The sequence below is a fragment of the Ornithorhynchus anatinus genome, chromosome 3 (genome assembly GCF_004115215.2).
Source record: "Ornithorhynchus anatinus isolate Pmale09 chromosome 3, mOrnAna1.pri.v4, whole genome shotgun sequence".
In the NCBI taxonomy this organism is placed as follows: Eukaryota; Metazoa; Chordata; class Mammalia; order Monotremata; family Ornithorhynchidae; genus Ornithorhynchus; species Ornithorhynchus anatinus.
The window spans coordinates 3375343-3395091 of NC_041730.1; the positions used below are offsets into that span (position 1 = coordinate 3375343).

Genomic DNA, 19749 nt, shown 5'->3' on the forward strand with positions numbered 1-19749 from the left:
CACCAGGCCTTGCTGCTCCTCTGTTCTCTGTGGTCCATTCATAACCAAAGGCCAAGGGGATAATAATAATGTTGGTATTTGTTAAGCGCTTACTATGTGCAGAGCACTGTTCTAAGCGCTGTTGTCCCACGTGAGGCTCACAGTCTTAATCCCCATTTTACAGATGAGGGAACTGAGGCACAGAGAAGTGAAGTGACTTGCCCAAGGTCACACACCTGACAAGCGGCAGAGCCGGGATCTAGGGGATAATAATAATAATAATGTTGGTATTTGTTAAGCGCTTACTATGTGCCGAGCACTGTTCTAAGCGCTGGGGTAGACATAGGGGAATCAGGTTGTCCCACGTGGGCAGTCTTAATCCCCATTTTACAGATGAGGGAACTGAGGCACCGAGAAGTTAAGTGACTCGCCCACAGTCACACAGCCGACAAGTGGCAGAGCTGGGATTCGAACTCATGAGCCCTGACTCCAAAGCCCGTGCTCTTTCCACTGAGCCACGCTGCTTCTCGTGGATCTAATCTGCAGTAAGAGGGATGCGGTTTAGCCTCAAAGAGGGATTCGAGGACACCGGAGGAGGTGGCCAAAGACTTTCAGGGAACTCCTGGTGAGGGAGGGAGAGTCCTCCAGGCTCTGGTGGTCGTGGTTGGAATAGGGGCAGCTCCAGGTGGAGGCAGGGGGATGGACCAGATGACCTCTGGAGGCCCCTAACCAGCTGAATACTCAGGGCTCCGCCCCGGGAGAAGTTTGAGTTACAAAATGATTATATCGGGTGTCATTTATCACCTCGGTGTTACAAGGAACGCGTTATAGATTTAATAAGAGTTACAGGATTAAACAGTCAGAAGAAATAATGGTCATAACATATTTGCAGAATTATAAAATGAAGTTGGCATGGATTCATCCTGAACCGTGGAAGAGTTGGGGGGGAGAAAGCGATTAAGGGGATGGAGGTGGGAAGGGAGATCAGATGGTGAGGGGGAGGGGGAGGAGGAGGAGAAGAAGAAGGAGGAGGAGGAGAAGGAGAAGGAGGAGGAGGAGGAGAAGGAGGAGAAGGAGGAGGAGGAGGAAAAGGAGGAGAAGGAGGAGGAGAAGGAGGAGGAGGAGAAGGATGATTCCGCGCCTGGAAGTCAGAAAGACCTGGGTTCTAATCCCGGCTCCACCACTTGTCTGCCTTGTGACCTGGGGCAAATCACTTCACTTCTCTGGGCCTCAGTTCCCTCATCTGTAAAATGGGGGTTAAGACTGAGAGCCCCACGTGGGACAGGGACTGTGTCCTACCTGATATCTACCCCCGCGCTTAGAACAGTGCCTGGCCCAGAGTAAGCACTTAAACACCATATAAAAAAAAGGATGATGTTGATGAAGAAGGTAGTGTACTATGTAGTGCTCAGGAAGGAATCTCAATCCATCAGTTGATGATATTAAGTGAGCGCTCGTGTGCAGAGGACTGTGCTAAGTGCTTGGGAGAGTACGATCTGACAGAATTGGAAGACATGAGGGCTGGTGAGGCCCTGGAAGGGGACAAAGTGGCTCCCACCAAAGTCTCCACTGTCCAGCTACTCGGGCACTTTGGAAAAGTGCTCTCCTCTCAGGGAATACGGCATTCTCCCAACCGCTTAGTACATTGCTCTGCCGGTCGATTGAGTAAGGGGGTGAGGTGGGAGCACTGGGGGAGGAGCAATTCCCCCAGAGGGGAGGTGGCTGCAGAACGATGGAGCTGCTCCTGCCCCCCTCACCTCTGTTTGCTCCCTGGCCAGATCTGCCCCAAGCGCTTCAATCCATCGATCGGTTTATAATTATTGAGCGTTTACTGTGCGCAGAGCCCTGTATTAAGCACTGAGGAGAGTAGAATAGAAAATATAACAGACACATTCGCTGCTCACAACAAGCTGCCAGTCTAGATGGGGAGACAAGTTAATATAAATAAATAAGTGACCGATATAGAAATAAGTGGTGTGGGGCTGAGGGAGGGGTGAGGAAAGGGAGCAAGCCGGAGTGACGCGGAAGGGAGTGGGAGGAAAGGGGGGGCTTAGTCAGGGAAGCCTTCTTGGAGGAGATGGGCCTTGGATAAGGCTTTGAAGGAAGACAGAGTCTGTGGGATTTGAGGAGGGAGGCGTTCCGGGCCAGAGGCGGGACTTGGGTGAGAGGTCAGAGGCGAGATGGACGAGATGGAGGGACAGGGAGAAGGATGGCATTAGAGGAGCGAGGTGTGCGGGCCGGGTTGGAGTAGGAGAGCAGGGAGGTGAGGTAGGAGGGGCCGAGGGGATGGACGGCTTTAAAGCCAACGGTGAGGAGGGGTTTCTGTCTGACGCGTTATTGAGCCGGCCGGGAGGGGTGGGAGAAGACCCCGAGGTGTTGCTCTGGCCAGTCTAGGGGGACGGTGGGGGTCCGGGCCACAGCTGACGGAGGCCTCTCCTTCTCCCGGAGGCCTTGGCCCCGAGCCGGGCTGGGCTGGGCGGCCGGGACCGGTCAGACCTTATAAGGCCACGCGGGATGGAACGGACCGTCCCGTCCCACCCCGGGCCTGAGTCACCGCGCGGCCTCAGCCAGAGAAGCGGGATTCCGGGCCGCCACTCACCCACCCACCCACGCGTGCCCGGGGGACACCCCTGGGGGGTCCCAGGAGCTACAGACCCCACCTTATTAAAGGCCCGTCTCCTCCAGGAGGCCTTCCCTGACTCAGCCCCCCTTTCCTCTTCTCCCGCTCCCTTCGGCGTCGCCCCGACTTGCTCCCTTTGTTCATCACCCGACTTGTGTCCACACAATAATGACGACGTTGGCGTTTGTTAAGTGCTTACAATGTGCCAAGCACCGTTCTAAGCACCGGGATAGATACAAGCTAATCAGGTTGGACTCCGTCCCTGTCCCATATGGGGCTCATTCAATCAATCATTCATTCGATCATATCTATTGAGCACTTACTGTGTACAGAGCACTGTACTAAGCGCTTGGGAGAGTGCTTCAGAGTCCAGACGCCAAACAGCTGCCCAACCTGGGGAGGAACAGTGTGGCCTAGTGGAAAAAGTACAGGGTTGAGAATCAGGACACTTGGGTCTAATCCAGTTTTGGTTTTTTTGATGGTATTAATAATATCGGTATTTGTTAGGCGCTTACTATGTGCCGAGCACTGTTCTAAGCACTAGGGTAGATACAGGGTAATCCCACGTGAGGCTCACAATCTTAATCCCCATTTTACAGATGAGGGAACTGAGGCACAGGGAAGTAAAGTGACTTGCCCACAGTCACACAACTGCCAAGTGGCAGAGCCGGGATTCGAACCCATGACCTCCGACTCCCAAAGCCCAGGCTCTTTCCACTGAGCCACGCTGCTCAGGCAAGTCGCTTTGCTTCTCTGTGCCTCGGTTCTCTCATCTATAAAACAGGGATTAGGAGTGGATAAGCCCGGGCCTGGGAGTCAGAAGGTCATGGGTTCTAATCCTGTCTCCGCCACTTGTCTGCTCTGTGACCTAGGGCAAGCCACTTCACTTCTCTCTGCCTCAGTTCCCTCATCTGTAAAATAGGGATTAAGACTGTGAGCTCTGCGTGGGACAGGGACTGGATCCCACCTGATTACTCTGTATCTATCCCAGCGCTTAGAACAGTGCCTGGAATATAATAAGCACTTAATAAATACTAATAATAATTGTTTGCTGTGTGACTTTGGGCAGGTCACTTTGCTGCTCTGTGCCTCAGTTTCCTCAACTGTAAAAGGGTGATTTAAAATCTGTTCTCCTTCCTAGTACAAACTGTGAGCCCCAAGCGGGACAGGGATTGGGTCCAACCTGTACCTACCGCAGCCGCTTAGAACAGTGTTTGTCACCTAGTAAGTGCTCAACAAGTACCATAAAACAGACTGACCGGATGCTGACAGGGTCCATGGATGGGTGGGTGGTCCCCCCGTGGGCGGGGGGACGAGGAGGACTCTGCATTCATTCAATAGTATATCATTCGATAGTATTTATTGAGCGCTTACTGTGTGCGGAGCACTGTACTAAGCGCTTGACTAAAGGTCGGTCCACAAAGGCCCCCTCCCCCATTTCCAGAGAGGATGCGGATAAGAGGGAGGAGGAGCGGGGCGGGTCAGAGCCGGGAAGGAGGACGTCTGGTTTGTTTTGCGCTGGATTTTTCCGTGAAATGTCTGCCAAGCCTCCTTGGTCCCGGGACTTGGGAAACTTTGGAAGGGGGTCAGGCTGGGGAAGGGGCGGGGAAGGGGGTCTTCCAGCGGGAGAAATCCCTCCGACCCCTGCAGAAGCCCCTCGGGGGGCACTGGCTGTGGGGGGACACGCAGACATTGAGGGGGCCTCAAAGATTAGACTCCCCCGCTGGTCCGCTGACCTGAAGCCCAGCCCCCCTCCACCCCGGGCCCAGTTTTCTGGGACGAGGGTCGCTCCCCCTCAATCTCCCACCCCAGAAGGGATATGGGGGGGACGGGCCAGGGCATCTGGGGGGGCTGCTTCACCTCATCTCAGTGCAGCTGGGAAGATCCCCAGTTGTCCCAGTCCACCGTGAGCCGTGAGCCCAGGTGTCCTTTTCACAGGGAGGGAAATGGCACGGGGGGCGGCCACCGGTCAATGTGACCCCAACCCCCCACCCCTGCTGACCAGGTCCGGGTGGGCTCCGCTTGGGTGGTCTCGGCCCCCCCCAACTCCAAAGCTCGGGTTGAACTCGGCTCCCCCAACCCCAGAATGGGGCTCTTGGACAGCCCCCCCATGCCCCCCAAAAAGTAAGTTGGAAGCAAGTCCTCTCCCCCATCTCCCTGCCCATCAAGGCAAATGTGGATTTCCTCAGCCTGGAAGAAGCTGCCAAGGGAGAAGGAAATGAAATTGGAATAATAATGTTGGTATATGTTAAGCGCTTACTATGTGCTGAGCACTGTACTAAGCCCTGGGGGAGATACAGGGTCATCAGGTGGTCCCACGGGAGGCTCACAATCTTAATCCCCATTTTCCAGATGAGGTCACTGAGGCACAGAGAAGCGAAGTGACAGAGTCACACAGCTGCCAAGTGGAAGAGCCGGAATTCGAACCCATGACCTCTGACTCCCAAGCCCAGGCTCTTTCCACTGAGCCACAGGACCCCCTCCCCGCTGCCATCCCCTCCCCCTCGGGTGCGTGTGCCCTGAAGGCCTTGCCTGTGTCCCCCCGAAACCTCATGCTTCGAAGAAAGGTGCCCGGGCAGCAGGAAAGCAATCAATCAGTGGTACTTATTGAGCGCTTACTCTGTGCAGAGCCCTCTAAAACCCAGCGTCTCATGAATGTAGTTACTTGGGCTAGTCCTGGAGACCCAATTTAGTTGGGGGATTGGGAGGGATCTCCGGGGACTCATCTCCTCAACCCTGGGGCCCTCTCATGGCCTAGCGGAAGGAGCCCAGGCCTAGGACTCAGAAGGACCTGGGTTCTAAACCTGACTCTGCCCCTTGCCTGCTGGGTGACCTTGGACAAGTCCCTTCACTTCTCTGGGCCTCAGTTCCCTCATCTGCAAAATGGGGATGGAGACTGGGAGCTCTAAGTGGGACTTTGTGTAACCCCATTATCTTCTATCTACCCCAGTGCTCAGTTCAGTGCTTGGCACATAGTAATAATAATAATAATGTTGGTATTTGTTAAGCGCTTACTATGTGCAGAGCACTGTTCTAAGCGCCTGGAGAGATACAGGGTAATCAGGTTGTCCCACGTGAGGCTCACAGTCTTTATCCCCATTTTACAGATGAGGGAACTGAGGCACAAAGGAAATGAAGTGACTTGCCCAAGGTCACACAGCTGACAAGCGGCAGAGCTGGGAGTCGAACTCATGACCCCTGACTCCGAAGCCCAGGCTCTTTTCCACTGAGCCACGCTGCCACCACAGTTTTTTTCTCTCAGATTTTAGGATGCGACTCTAAACAAACACGCACACACGTGGCTTAGTGGACAGAGCCCAGGTTTGGGAGTCAGAGGACACGGGTTCTAATCCCGACTCTGCCCCTCGTCTGCTGTGTGACCTTGGGCAAGTCGCTTAACTTCTCTGTGCCTCGGTTCCCTCATCTGTAAAATGGGGACGGAGACTGTGAGCCCCACGTGGGACAACCTGACTACCTTGTATCCACCCCAGCGCATAGAAGCGGGCTCGGCACATAGTAAGCGCTTAATAAATACCATAATTATTATTATTATTACATATACACACATGAACAGAGGTGACCACACCCAGAAGACCCCAGACACATATACCCTCATTTGACATATTAATCTGTCAGCGGACGTTCTTGGGCGTTTACTGTGCGCAGACTGTACTGAGTGCTTAGAGGAAGCCAATAGAGTTAGTGGATAGAGAAGCAGCGCGGCTTACTGGAAAGAGCACAGGTTTGGGAGTCGGAGGTCATGGGTTCGAATCCCGGCTCCCCCACTTGGCAGCTGTGTGACCTTGGGCAAGTCACTTCACTTCTCTGTGCCTCAGTTCCCTCATCTGTAAAATGGGGATTAAGGCTGTGAGCCTCACGTGGGACAACCTGATTACCCTGTATCTCCCCCAGCGCTTAGAACAGTGCTCTGCACAGAGTAAGTGCTTAACAAAATACCAACATTATTACTCTCCCTGCCCCCAAGGAGTTTAACGGTCTACTGTGTGCTGAGCACTTGGGGGAGTCCAATAGAGTTGGCAGACAGGATCCCTCCCCTCAAGGAGATTGAGTGTGTGTGCACAGCACTGTACTGAGCACTTGGGAGAGTCCCATAGAGTTAGTAGCCCCAATCATTCACTCTTTCAATCATATTTATTGAGCGCTTACTGTGTGCGGAGCACTGTGCTAAGCGCTTGGGAAAGTACAGTGCAACAATAACCAGTGACATTCCCTACCCGCAACGAACTCAGTGTCTAAAGAAGCAGCGTGGCTTAGTGGAAAGAGCCCGGGCTTGGGAGTCAGAGGTCGTGGGTTCTAATCTAAGGACTGTGGGCAAGTCACTTCACTTCTCTGTGCTTCAGTTACCTCATCTGTAAAATGGGGATTAACTGTGAGCCTCACACGGACAACCTGATGACTCTGTATCTCCCCCAGCGCTTAGAACAGTGCTCTGCATATAGTAGGCGCTTAACAAATACCAACATTATTATTATTATTATTATTAATCCCGGCTCCACCACTTGTCGGCTGTGTGACCTTGGGCAAGTCACTTCACTTCTCTGGGCCTCAGTTACCTCATCTGTAAAAATGGGGATTAAAAAATGTGAGCCCCACGTGGGACAATCTGATGACCCTGTATCTACCCCAGCGCTTAGAACAGTGCTCTGCACATAGTAAGCGCTTAACAAATACCATAATTACTAGAGATTGAGGGTGTCTAGAGGGTCCAGATCCCGCGCGTCCGGTCCCCAGAGGGGGCAGACAGCGAAAGGACACAACAGGCAGTGTAGCCTAGTGGCTAGAGCCCAGGCCTGGAGTCAGAAGAGGGTTCGAATCCCGCCTCGGCTGCTTGTCTGTTGTGTGACCTTGGGCAAATCACTTCACTTCCCCAGGTCTCAGTTCCCTCATCTGTAAAATGGGGATTAAGACTGGGAGTCCTATGGAGAATAATAATAATAATGTTGGAATTTGTGAAGTGCTTACTATGTGCCAAGCACTATTCTAAGCGCTGGGGTAGATCCAAGGTAATCAGGTTGTCCCACGTGGGGTTCACGGTCTTCATCCCCATTGGACAGACGAGGTCAATGAGGTACAGAGAAATTAAGTGACTGGCCCAAGTGGCAAGAGTCAGGATTAGAACCCATGACCTAATGGTACTTTCCAAGTGCTTAGTACAGTGCTCGGCACACGGTAAGCGCTCAATAAATATGACTGAACGAATGAATGATCTCTGATTCTTTCCACTAAGCCACGCTGCTTCTCGTAGACCAGGGACTGTGTCCACCTGATTAGCTTGCACCTACGCCAGGGTTTAGAACAGTGCTTGACCCATAATAAGCGCTTAAGAAATACCATCATTATTATTATTATTATTATTTCTGGCCAAAGACCAGTCAGTTAGTCACAGCCACGGTCACCTTTGATTTGGGGATTGTAATGAGCGCCCTGAGGCCACCAACTATCTGTCAGCGGTATTCATTGAGCATTTACTTAGGGCAGAGCGCTGTACTAAGCACTTGGGAGAGGACAGTATTAGCAGAAGAGAAACAGCGTGGCTTAGCGGAAAGAGCCCGGGCTTGGAAGTCAGAGGCCATGGGTTCTAATCCCGCCTCCGCCACTTGTCAGCTGGGGGACTTTGGGCAAGTCACTTCACTTCTCTGGGCCTCAGTTCCCTCATCAGTAAAGTGGGGATTGAGATTGGGAGTCCCACGTGGGGCAACCTGATGAGCTCGTAACTCCCCCAGAGCATAGAACGGTGCTTGGCACATAGTAAGCGCTTAATAAGTACCATCATTATTATTATCTGCCCATAATGAGCTCACAGTCTAGAAGTCTGTCCAAGAGGGGTGGACGAGTGGGCGATTGGTCCACCCAGAGTCTGTCCCCTTCGCCCCCCACATAATAATAATAATAATGCTGGTATTTGTTAAGCGCTTACTACGTGCAGAGCACTGTTCTAAGCGCTGAGGTAGATACAGGGTCATCGAGTTGTCCCACGTGAGGCTCACAGTTATTCCCCATTTTACAGATGAGGGAACTTAGGCCCAGAGAAGTGAAGTGACTTACCCACAGTCACACAGCTGACAAGGGGCAGAGCCGGGATTCGAACCCATGACCTCTGACTCCCAAGCTCGGGCTCTTTCCACTGAGCCACGCTGCTTCCCAATCTAGCTACCCCTGCTGCCCTTCCTCCACCCCAGGTTCTCAGAAAAGTAGGGAAGGGGGTGGGGCAAGGGGAACCTAAGGAGGATCCCAGTCTGAGAAGGATTGTGCGGGGAGGAAATGAATCAGCTGTTCTTCACGGCCCCTCAGACACGGCCCATTCGAACCGGGAGAAAATGAACAGAAATGAAATAATAATAATGAGTATTTGCTAAGCGCTGACAAGCGCTGTTCTAAGCGCTGGGGGAGACATAGTCCCGGTCCCACCTGGGGCTCACGGTCTCCATCCCCATTTGACAGGTGAGGGAACTGAGGCGCAGAGAAGCGACGTGACCTGCCTAGGGTCATCCGAGTGGCGGAGCTGGGATTAGAACCCAGGTCCTTAGGACTCCCAGGCCCGGGCTCTACCCATTAGGCCGCGCTGCTTCTGAAGCAGCATGGCTCAGTGGAAAGAGCCTGGGCTTCGGAGTCAGAGGTCATGGGTTCGACTCCCGGCTCCGCCACTCGTCAGCTGTGTGACTGTGGGCGAGTCACTTCACTTCTCTGGGCCTCAGTTCCCTCATCTGGAAAATGGGGATTAACTGTGAGCCTCACGTGGGACGACCTGATCACCCTGCATCTCCCCCAGCGCTTAGAACGGTGCTCTGCACATAGTAAGCGCTTAACAAATGCCAACATTATTATTATTATTATTCTGAGGATTACGCACAGGGTGTGCCCTGGGACCTCCCAAAGGGAAGAGAGAGGGAGGGCCAACTTTGGCGGCTTCATCGTTCCCCCGCTCAGAGGCGGGGGGCTGGCTGAAATGACCTCACAAGTTTCCCCCCCGCCTGTCGGCTCTGAGAGGTTTGGGGTGGTTGAGAGAAGCTTAAAGGGGGGATGGTGTCTGTGAGGGGTGGGAAGGGAGGTTTCCGTCGGGAGTTGGGGGAGTCAGCCGCAGGGAGAGACAGAGATTGAGGGGGAGGCGAGGCTGAGGAGGCGGGAAGAAGTCTCCTTCTGTCTCTCGGCGTCTCTGCCTCTGTGTCATATTTTTGTGTGAACTGGCCTTGTGGGAATATTTATCCTGGCTGTGTGGCGCTCCTCCCCTGCCCAGCACACTTTGGACCCAAGCAGGGAAAACCAGATATTTCCTTTACACACACACACACACACACACACACACACTCTCAGAAAAACAAAGATCCAACCCACAGGCATGCAGACACACACACACACACACACACAGCAGTCACATTAACCCCAACATTACCCTTTCAAATCTCACATCCCCCCCCAAATCGTATTAACCTCGACACTGCCCTTTCGACATACTCAGACATAAACACCCCAGTCACATCAACCTTGATTCTATTTAAAAACTTGATTCTATTTCTTGCTTTTGTTCTTGTCTGTCCGTCTCCCCCGATTAGACTGTGAGCCCGTCAAAGGGCAGGGACTGTCTCTGTTACCGATATGATTCCAAGCGCTTAGTACGGTGCTCTGCACATAGTAAGCGCTCAGTAAATACTATTGAATGAATGAACGAATGAATCAACCCCAACACTACCCTTTAAAGACACACAGAGACACACACACACACAGAGACGACACACAAACTTACCCTTCCACCCCCATCCTCCCTTCCACATCCCAGCAAGTAGTCCAGGACTGGCCAGAACTAGCCCGGCCCGCAGCCTTTTTTCTTTTGGGTCTTGGCTAGCGGGCCCAGGCCGGGCAGAGGTCTGGCACCATCTCCTCCCGCCCCCCTCAACGAGCATTTCCCGAGGAATCTCCAATCCCATCCCCCATTTTCTCCCTGGAAAATGGGCCGGGGCTCCCCACCGGTCCGGGATGGGCAGGGAGGTCAGGGCCTGGACTTCTCACCCCCTGGGGCAGATAGCGGACCACAGAGTTGGACAGAGTTCCCCCCTCACCTGGACAAACAGCATGGCCTAGCGGAAAGAGCCTAGGTCTGGAAGTCAGAGGACGTGGATTCCGCCACCCGTCTGCCGTGTGACCTCGGGCAAGTCACTTCACTTCTCTGGGCCTCAGTTCCCTCACCTGTGTCCAACCCGACTACCCTGTATCCACCCCAGTGCTTAGAACAGCCCCTGGCACATAGTAAGCGCTTAACAAATACATCGCGACGACCGTCGAAGTAGACGGGGAAACAGGACTCGAATCCCCATTCTACAGATGAGGAAACTGAGTTCTCAGACTCGCCCGGGGTCGCCCAGCAGGCGAGCAGCCGGGCCGGGATTCGAACCCACATCTCCTGACTCCCAGGCCCAGGGCTCTCTCCGCCAGAGCCCACCCCTTCTTGGTGGCCCACCCCCTCCCTCGCCACCCCCTTCCCAGAGGATCTTGTGATGTAGCTGGTGACTCGTCTTCCCTGAAACTCAACTCCGAAGCTGCAAGAGGAAAGGAAACTAGGAGACGCGTCTGGTACAGCCCCCCGCGTCCGGGCGCAAAAACACACACAACACACACACGTTTCCTGACTGGATGAGGCCACCAGAGGTCAGGAAGTGAGGGGGGCGGAGGGGGCTGATCAGCTGATGATGCCCCCTCCCCTCCTCCTGCTGGGGCAGAGATAAGGGCGGTGGGGGCGGGAGGGGGCAAGGGTGTGGAGAGGGAAGCTAAAATAAGGCAGTTCCTCAAATTAACTACCATCCTGCCATCCCTCGGCCTCCCCCAGCCCCCACGGCCCCCCGCTTTCCCGGCTTCAGCGTCCAGTACGCAGCTGGGCTCCCCCAGAGAGAGGACAGTGTGAGAGACAGTTGGGGCCGGGGCGTGCAGTACAGTGTCGATGGAAAGCTAGATCACAGACCGGATGCCAGACTGTGAGCTCGCCTCTAGCTCCTTGCGGGCAGGGAACGTGTCTACCAACTCTGTACCTGTAATTTCTTTACTTCTATTATTATCATATTATAATTAATATCATTTTAATAATCATAACGGTGTTTGTTAAGCACTTACTATGTGCCAGGCACTGTATTAAGCTCTGGGATGGATACAAGCAAGTAGGGTTGGGAACAGTCCCTTGTCCCTCGTGGGGCTCCCAATCCCAACCCCCATTTTACACAGACTTACTTGTTGTGTGACCTTGGGCAAGTCGCTTCACTTCGCTGGAAAGAGCTCAGGCTTGGGAGTCATGGGTTCGAATCCTACCTTTGCCACTTGTACTGAGCCACGCTGCTTCTCTAATGTGTGCACAGCACTGTACTAAACGCTTGGGAGAGTACACACACAATAAGGAGACCCAGTCCCTGCCCAGAATGAGGAGAAGCAGCGTGGCTTAATGGAGTCAGAGGCTGCTTCTCTGGCCACGCTGCTTTTCTAAGCGCTTGGGAGAGTACGACGTAACGGCAGACACATTCCCTGCCCATAACAAGCTCACGTGCTTGGCACATAGTAAGTGTTATTGTTTATTGTTATAGTATGCTCTTCCAAGCGCTTAATCCAGTGCTCCGCACACAGTAAGCACTCAATAAATAGGATTGACTGGCTGACTGAAGCGCTTTTAACCAACACCATTATCATTATAAATGAAATCCTCATAATCGTAATCCGAAGGGCAGACGGAAGGCAATTTATCCACAGTTTACAGATGAGGAAATCGAGGCCCAGAGCAGTTCAGTGACTTCCCCAAGATCACACGGCAGCACAGGGCGGGACCGGGATGACAATCCAGGTCTCGGGACTCCCAGTATTTGTTAAACGCTTACGACGTGCCAGGGACTGCACTAAGCACTGGGGTCGACGGAAAACGAAATCAGGTTGAACACAGTCTGGGGCTCACAGCCATATTCCCCATTTTCCAGATGACGCCCACAGAAGTGAAGTGACTGGACCAAGGTCACCCAGCAGACATGGGGACCCAGGTCCTTCTGACTCCCAGGCCCGGGTTCTAGCCACTAGGCCACGCTGCTCTTGTCAGCTGTGTGACTGTGGGCAAGTCACTTCACTTCTCTGTGCCTCAGTTCCCTCATCTGTAAAATGGGGATTCAGACTGTGAGCCTCCCGTGGGACAACCTGATGACCCTGTATCTACCCCAGCGCTTAGAACGGTGCTCTGCACATAGCAAGCGCTTAACAAATACCAACATTATTATTATTATTGATGGTGAGCCCCATGTGGGACAGGCACCGTGTCCGACCGAATGATCTTGTGTCTTTCCCAGGCGCTTAGCGGAGAGTAAGCGCTTAACCAAAACCACCGTAAAACATAAAAAAGTGTTTTTGTGATGGATGGAAGGGCCAGATTATTATGGGGGCAGGGCTGGAGGAGACCCCAGGAGGGGGTTTCAACCTTCCCAGAGCTCGGCCATCAGGAAGAGAGGCAGTGTGGCCTAATGGCTAGAGTATGAGTTTGGGAGTCAGAAGGATCTGGGTTCTAATCCTGGCCCCGCCACTTGTCTGCTGGGTGACCGTGGGCAAGTCACTTCATTTCTCTGGGCCTCAGCTACCTTATCTGTAAAATGGAGATTAAGACTGTGAGCTTCACGCGGGACCATCCCGACAGCTTGTATCTACCCCCAGAGCTTAGTAGAGTGCCTGGCACATAGTAAGTGCTTCACAACTGCCATTAAAAAAAAAAAAAGACACACACAAGAGATGCACGTACCCACAGGCACACACCCACTCGCAAACACACGTGCTCACAGAGAAACACATGTGTACACCCACAAAGACAATACAGCACAAGTGCGTTCAAAGACACACTCACAGAGAAGCACACATGCACGCCCACAAAGACACAACGGGGGTCTCTACACAACATGGCCCACTGGCAAGAGCCCAGGCTTGGGAGTCAGAGGTCGTGGGTTCTGATCCCGTCTCTGCCACTTGTCTGCTGTGTGACCTTGGGCAAGTCACTTTACTTCTCAGTGACTCAGTGACCTCATTTGGAAAACGGGGATGGAGACCTTGAGCCCCATGTGGGACAGGGATTAGTCCAACCTGATTAGGCTGTATCTACCCCAGTGCTTAAAACAGTGCTTGGTACATAGTAAGTATTTAAAATACCATAACTAATATTATCATGATTAGAAAAACACACATGCACACCCACAAACATGATAGGGTAGAGGCGTGCGCACACACACTCACAAAAACACAAGCGCACCCACAAAGATGACACAAGAGGCACACACACATGCACTCCCAATGAAGTACGTGTGCACCCACGAAGAGGAGACAACAGAGGCGCGCACGCACACATAGGCACACACACGTGCACACACACTCCCAAAGGAACACACGTGCACAGTCACGAAGACGACGCAGCTCCGAAACGCACATTTAGGGTCACAGAGAAACACCCAAGCACGTCCCCAAAGACAACACAGCCCCGGCCTGCGCACCGCCTCCCCCCACAGACACACACAGACACAAACCCAGACACACACGCCCCCTCCCCAGGCACCCCTGGGGAGTGGGGGACACAGGGGCCCATTGGATCCTTCTGTAAACACGGCACACCCCGCTCCGACCGGGAATTCCTGGAATGTCAACACTAGCTCGGATTTGGGAAGTGAGGGGGAGAGACTGGAGAGACCCCCTCCCTACCTTCCCTGCATCCACCATTCACTCTATTCCTCCCTTTCCCTCTGTCTGGGGTGGACCCCACACAACTGCAAAACGCAGCCCCTCTCTCAGGGGGCTCTCAGGGACTACCACTCTCTCTCCCCACCCCCCTCCTTCTTCCTGGCCTTCTCCTCTCTCGTCTCTCTTCCTTCTTCTTTCTGTCTCTCCTCTCTCCCTCCTTTCTTTCTCTCTTTCTCTCTCCCCTCTCCCCTTTTCTCTCTCCTTCTTTCTTTCCTTTCCACTCTCCTCTCTCCCGTTCTCTCTCTCCTCTCCCTTTTTCTCTCCTTCTCTCTTTACTTTCTTCTCTCCCCTTCTCTCTCTCTCCTTTTCTCCCCTTCTTCTCTCTCCTTCTGTCTCTGCTCACTCCTCCTCTCTCTCTCTCCCTCCTTCTTCTGTCTCCTCTCTTCCCTTTTCTCTCTCCTCTTTCCTTTCCTCTCTCTTTTTCTCCCCTTCTCTCTCTCTCTCCTTCTAGCTCCTCTCTCTCTCCTCCTCTCTCCTCTCTTTTCTTCTTCTTGTCTCTCTCCTTTTCTCTCTCCTCTTTCCTTCTCTCCTTCTCTTTCCTCTCCTCTCCACTCTCTCCCCTTCTTTCTCCCCTCTGCTTCTCTCTCTCATCTCTCTCCTTCTTTCTTTCTCACTCTCCTCTCTCCCCTTCTCTTTCCTTTCCCTCCTCTTTTCTTCTCTCTCCTTCTCTCTCCTTTCTCTCCTTCTTTCTCTCTCTCCCCGTCTCTTTCCTTTCCCTCCTCTCTTTCTTCTTCTCTCTCCCCTTTTCTCTCTCCTTCCCCATCCCTTTCTCTCTTCCCTCTCTCCTCTTTCTTCTCTCTCTCTATTTCTCTTCCTTTCCCATTCACCAGCTATCAATTTTTCCCCCAAGCTGCCGGGCAGCTAGAACAGATCTGGCGTTCAGTGTTTTCTAACTTCAATTTCTTCAGAGAATCAATGTGGGGAGCCTTCATGGCCAACATCCAACATCACCCACGCCCCGGGTGCAGGGTAGGGGTTTTCCAAAAATACGGGCGGCAGGTCGGGGGAGGAGGGTGGGGAGGAGAGACAAGACAGCTCTTGGAGGGACATGAGGGGAAATTCTGAGAAGCGGTGTGGCCTAGAAGCTAGGCCCCGGAGCCTGGGAGTCAGAAGGACCTGGGTTCTAATCCTGGCTCTGCCACCTGTCTGCTGGGTGGCCTTGGGCAAGTCACTTCCCTGTTCAGGGCCTCAGTTTCTTCATCTGTAAATAGGGATTAAGCCCGTGAGTCCATGTGGGACGTGGACCGGGCTCGACCCGATTAGCTTTGTATCTACCCTAGGGCTTAGTACACTGTCTGGCACATTGTAAGCGCTTAACAACTACCAAAAAAAAAAAAAATAGCGGACATGATCCCTGCCCTCATGGAGTTTCCAGTCCAGTGAGGTACTCAGACTCTAAAATAGCAAGGAAATGTCTGGCGCCTTCTGATAGTGGATTTTAATCAAAGTTCTGGACTTTGCGATTTCCTCTCTCAGTCACAGACCCAGCCCGGGGCCCCAGTAGACTGTGAACTCATTATGGGTAGGGGACCTATTTATTGTTGCACTGTACTCTCCCAAGCGCATAATACAGTAAGCACTCAATAAATATGATTAAATGAATGAATGAATGAATGGTTGCCAGGGACAGGATCATACTCGGGTTGCTTTTAACAGCCTCTAGACTGTCAGCTCGTTATGGTCAGGGAAAATGTCCACTAATTCTGATAATAATAATAAAAATAATGGTACTTGTTAAACACTTACTATGTACCAAGCATTGTTCTAAGCACTGGGGTAGACACAAACTATAATCAGGTTGGACAAAGTCCATGTCCCCCCCGGGGCTCACGCCTTTAATCCTCATTTGACAGATGGGGGAACTGAGGCACAGAGAATGAAGTGACTTGCCCGAGGTCACACAGGAGACAAGCAGCAGAGCCAAGATTAGAACCCAGGTCCCCTGGCCGTAGGCCCAGGTTCTTTAGGCCATGCTTTGTCTCCTCTAAACCGTTCAGCGTTTTTTCCTTTCTTCCTCTCTCTGATCCCTCCCAGAAGGTTCGACATCTGGTTTCAATTTGCTGGGAAAATTCCCTCAGGCCCAACCTCCGCCCCACAGCACTTATGTCCACATCCCTCATTTACTCTTTGATTTTCAAGTCTGTTTCCTCCTCTGAACTGTCAGCTCCTTGCAGGCAGGGAGCTGTGTCTACCGACTCCGTGGCTTTGTGCTCTCCCCAGCGCTTAGCAGAGCCAAGTGAGCGTGCTGGGCTATAGTAGGAAATCACAGAGTTCACAGTCAGTGAGTCAGTCGGTCGTATTTATTGAGCGCTTACTGTAGAGCACTGTACTAAGCCCTTGGGAGAGTACAGTAGGATGGTAAACAGATGAATTCCCAGTTAATAGAAATAAATAAATGACAGATATGAACATAAGTGTCGTGAGGTTGGGAGGGAGGATGAATAAAGGGAGTGAGTCAGGATGAGGCAGAAAGGAGAGGGAGAAGAGGAAGTCAGGGAAGGCCTCTTGGAGGAGACGTGCCTCTTGGAGGAGGTAGAACGGTCATTCATTCATTCAATCAATCGTATTTCATTCTTTCAATGGTATTTATTGAGTGCTTACTGTGTGCAGAGCACTGTATTAAGTGCTTGGGAGAGTACAATATAACAATAAACAGACCCTCTGTTGCCCACAATGAGCTTACGGTCTATTGAGCGCTTACTGTGTGCAAAGTGCTGTACTAAGCACTTGGGAAAGGACAACGGACATAATCCCCTCTATATGACAGATGATGACATGGAGGCCCAGTGAGGTTCGGTGACCTGCTGGAGGTCACCCAGCAGGCCCGGGGCGGAGCTGGTATTAGAACCAATTCTCCTGGCTCCCAGAACCCCTGGGCCGCACTGTCTCTGCTGGGTGAATGCCAAGGCTGGCCCAGATCCACGGTCTAGTGGACAGGGTCCGGGCCTGGGAGTCAGAAGGTCATGGGTTCTAATCCTAGCTCTGCCCCTTGTCTGCTGTGTGATCTCTGGCAAGTCACTTCACTTCTCTGGGCCTCAGTTACCCCATCTGTAAAACAGGGATTAAGTCTGTGAGGCCGATGCGGGACTGTGTCCTCCCCAATTTGCTTGTCCCCAACCCCCCCCCCAGAGCTTAGTACAGTGCCTGGCACATAGTAAGTGCTTACTAAATACCACAGTCATCATCACCAACCAGAGTTCGAATCCCAGCTCTGCCACTTGTCAGCTGTGTGACTGTGGGCAAGTCACTTAACTTCTCTGTGCCTCAGTTCCCTCATCTGTAAAATGGGGATTAAGACTGTGAGCCCCACGTGGGACAACCTGATTCCCCTGTGTCTACCCCAGCGCTTAGAACAGTGCTCTGCACATAGTAAGCGCTTAACAAATACCAACAATATCAGATGCCACGTGGCCCCTGATCTCGGAGAGCCAATGGGGAGGACAGGAGTCTGGGTAGGAGGGATGTGCCAGGCCTACTTACAGATGGTCGCCACCTTGCACCAAAGCCAGGTCTTCCTCGCACTCGGGGGACGGTCCTCCTCGCTCGACGCTCGGCTCACTGGCCCAGCCGGGGAAAGGACGGCGGTCTTTCCGGAGGAGGAGGGAGGGAGAATGGAGAATGATGAGCCCCCCACAATCTGAGCACTTCCCCCACCCCACCCACGTGTTCTCTCTCTTTCAAAAACAAGCACAAACCCTGAATCCCCTGACCTGGAAACCCCAGACCCCTCCAATTCTATGTCCTTCCATTTCTATTCATTTCCCACCTCTCACAGCCCAAGATAATTATGGGGTCTGGGCCCTTGGAGAAACTGTCTCTTCTTATTGTTGGAGACTGTAAAACCGAACAGTGGAGGGGTGGGGAAGGGGAGAGGTGAGTGGAGGGATAAGGGAGGAGGAGAGGGGATGGGAAGAAGGGGAGGGGGTAAATGGAGGAGAGGAAGGGGAAAGGCAGAAGGGGGGGAAAGGGGGGAAAGGGGGATAGGGGAAGGGGAGAAAGGGAGGGGGGGAAAGGAGAAGGGGAGGGGGAAAGGAGAAGGGGAGGGGGAAAGGAGAAGGGGAGGGGGAAAGGAGAAGGGGAGGGGGAAAGGCAGAAGGGGAGGGGGAAAGGCAGAAGGGGAGGGGGAAAGGCAGAAGGGGAGGGGGAACAGGGATAAGGGAGGGGAAGGGGAGAGGGAGGAGGAGGAGAGGGGGAAGGAAAGGCAGAAGGGGAGGGGGAGAGGGGAGAGGGAGGAGGAGAGGGGAAGGGGAGAAGGAAAGGGAGAAGGGGAAGCAGAGAAGAGAAGGAGGAAAAGGAGGGGGAGATGGAGGGGGAGGGGGGGAGGGAAAAGGAGAAGGGGAGAGGGGAAGCAGAGAAGGGAAGGGAGAAAGGGAGGGGGAGAGAACGGCAAAGGGGGAAAGAAAGAAGGGGAGGGGGGAAGGGAGAGGGAAGGGGAAGAGGGGAGAGAGGAGGAGAGGGAAAGGGGAGAAAGGGAGGGGGAAATGGGGTGGTGGGTAGAGGGGAAGGGGAGATTGGGGGAAGGGGAGATGGAGAGGAGGAAAGGAGATAGGGAGAGAGGGCTGGGGGAGGGGGACAGGGAGAGAGGAGAAGAGGGAAAGGGAAATGGAGTGGTTTTGGGGTCTGGGGGCGCGACAGGCAGAAGGGGGTCGCCTCCCAGTTGTAGGGAGGGGGGCCTGTGTGCCCGGGCTTCCAGCTCCCCCCAAAAAGAAGGTGCCCGCTGCCTCCCAGACCCCAGACCCCCGTCCCACCGCCCCTCCCGAGAAGCGGGGGGCAGCCCGGACTTGGGGTCTCCCCCTCCCTCCATCTGTCCTGGGGGAATGGGTAGCTGGGCTGTGGACAGGGGGATGGACGACTTGACCTCCGCCTCATAAACCCCCTGAAGAGGTAGGATTCGGAAGGGAGGGCCGCTCTAAGAGTCCCCCCAGGACATTCCCCGGGGGCTGGCTGCTTTCGGGGGGCGGGAGGGGGCGGTGACACCCCCATCCTCGGTGCCCCCAGGGCGGTGGGCACCAGGGAGGGGGCTCAGCCCTGGGGGTGGGACACAGGCCGGGGGGGCGGGGGGGGGCGTAGGGAGGGGTTCCGGGGGGCATAAGGAGGTGGTCTCAGGGGGCACAGGGAGGGGGTCCCGGGGGGGGAACAGGCCAAGGGGTCTCAGGGGGGGCACAGAGAGCAAGAAGAAAAGTTTCCCCGAGTTGTTTGGTGGGGGCCGGGGGGTAGGGGGCGGGGGTCGGGGGGGGGGTCTGACCCTGGATGGTCCCCCGGTCTCTCCCCCGCCCCCAGGGCCCGGCCCAGCATCGCCCCTGCCCCCCTACCTGTCCTGCCGGGTGATGGGGGTCGGGGAGGGGATGGTGGGGGTCTGCAACCTCCGCCACGCGCAAGAAACGACCACTGTCCGAACT

General features: G+C 53.8%; 1 protein-coding gene across 4 annotated transcripts in view; it reads right to left on the minus strand.

The window, feature by feature from the left end:
- Positions 1-19749, minus strand: part of LOC100087856 (tetraspanin-4) — a 63481-nt gene extending 43732 nt beyond the window's left edge. For 2 of the 4 annotated variants that reach the window (XM_029059428.2, XM_029059425.2), the window contains exons 1-3: positions 19663-19749; positions 17831-17936; positions 2923-3012 (exon numbers count right to left, since the gene is read on the minus strand). The gene's annotated coding sequence lies outside the window, so the exon portion shown is untranslated. Of the gene's footprint in view, positions 1-2922; positions 3013-17830; positions 17937-18116; positions 18185-19662 lie in introns of those variants that run through there. The other 2 variants (XM_029059426.2, XM_029059427.2) reach the window with 2 other exon arrangements.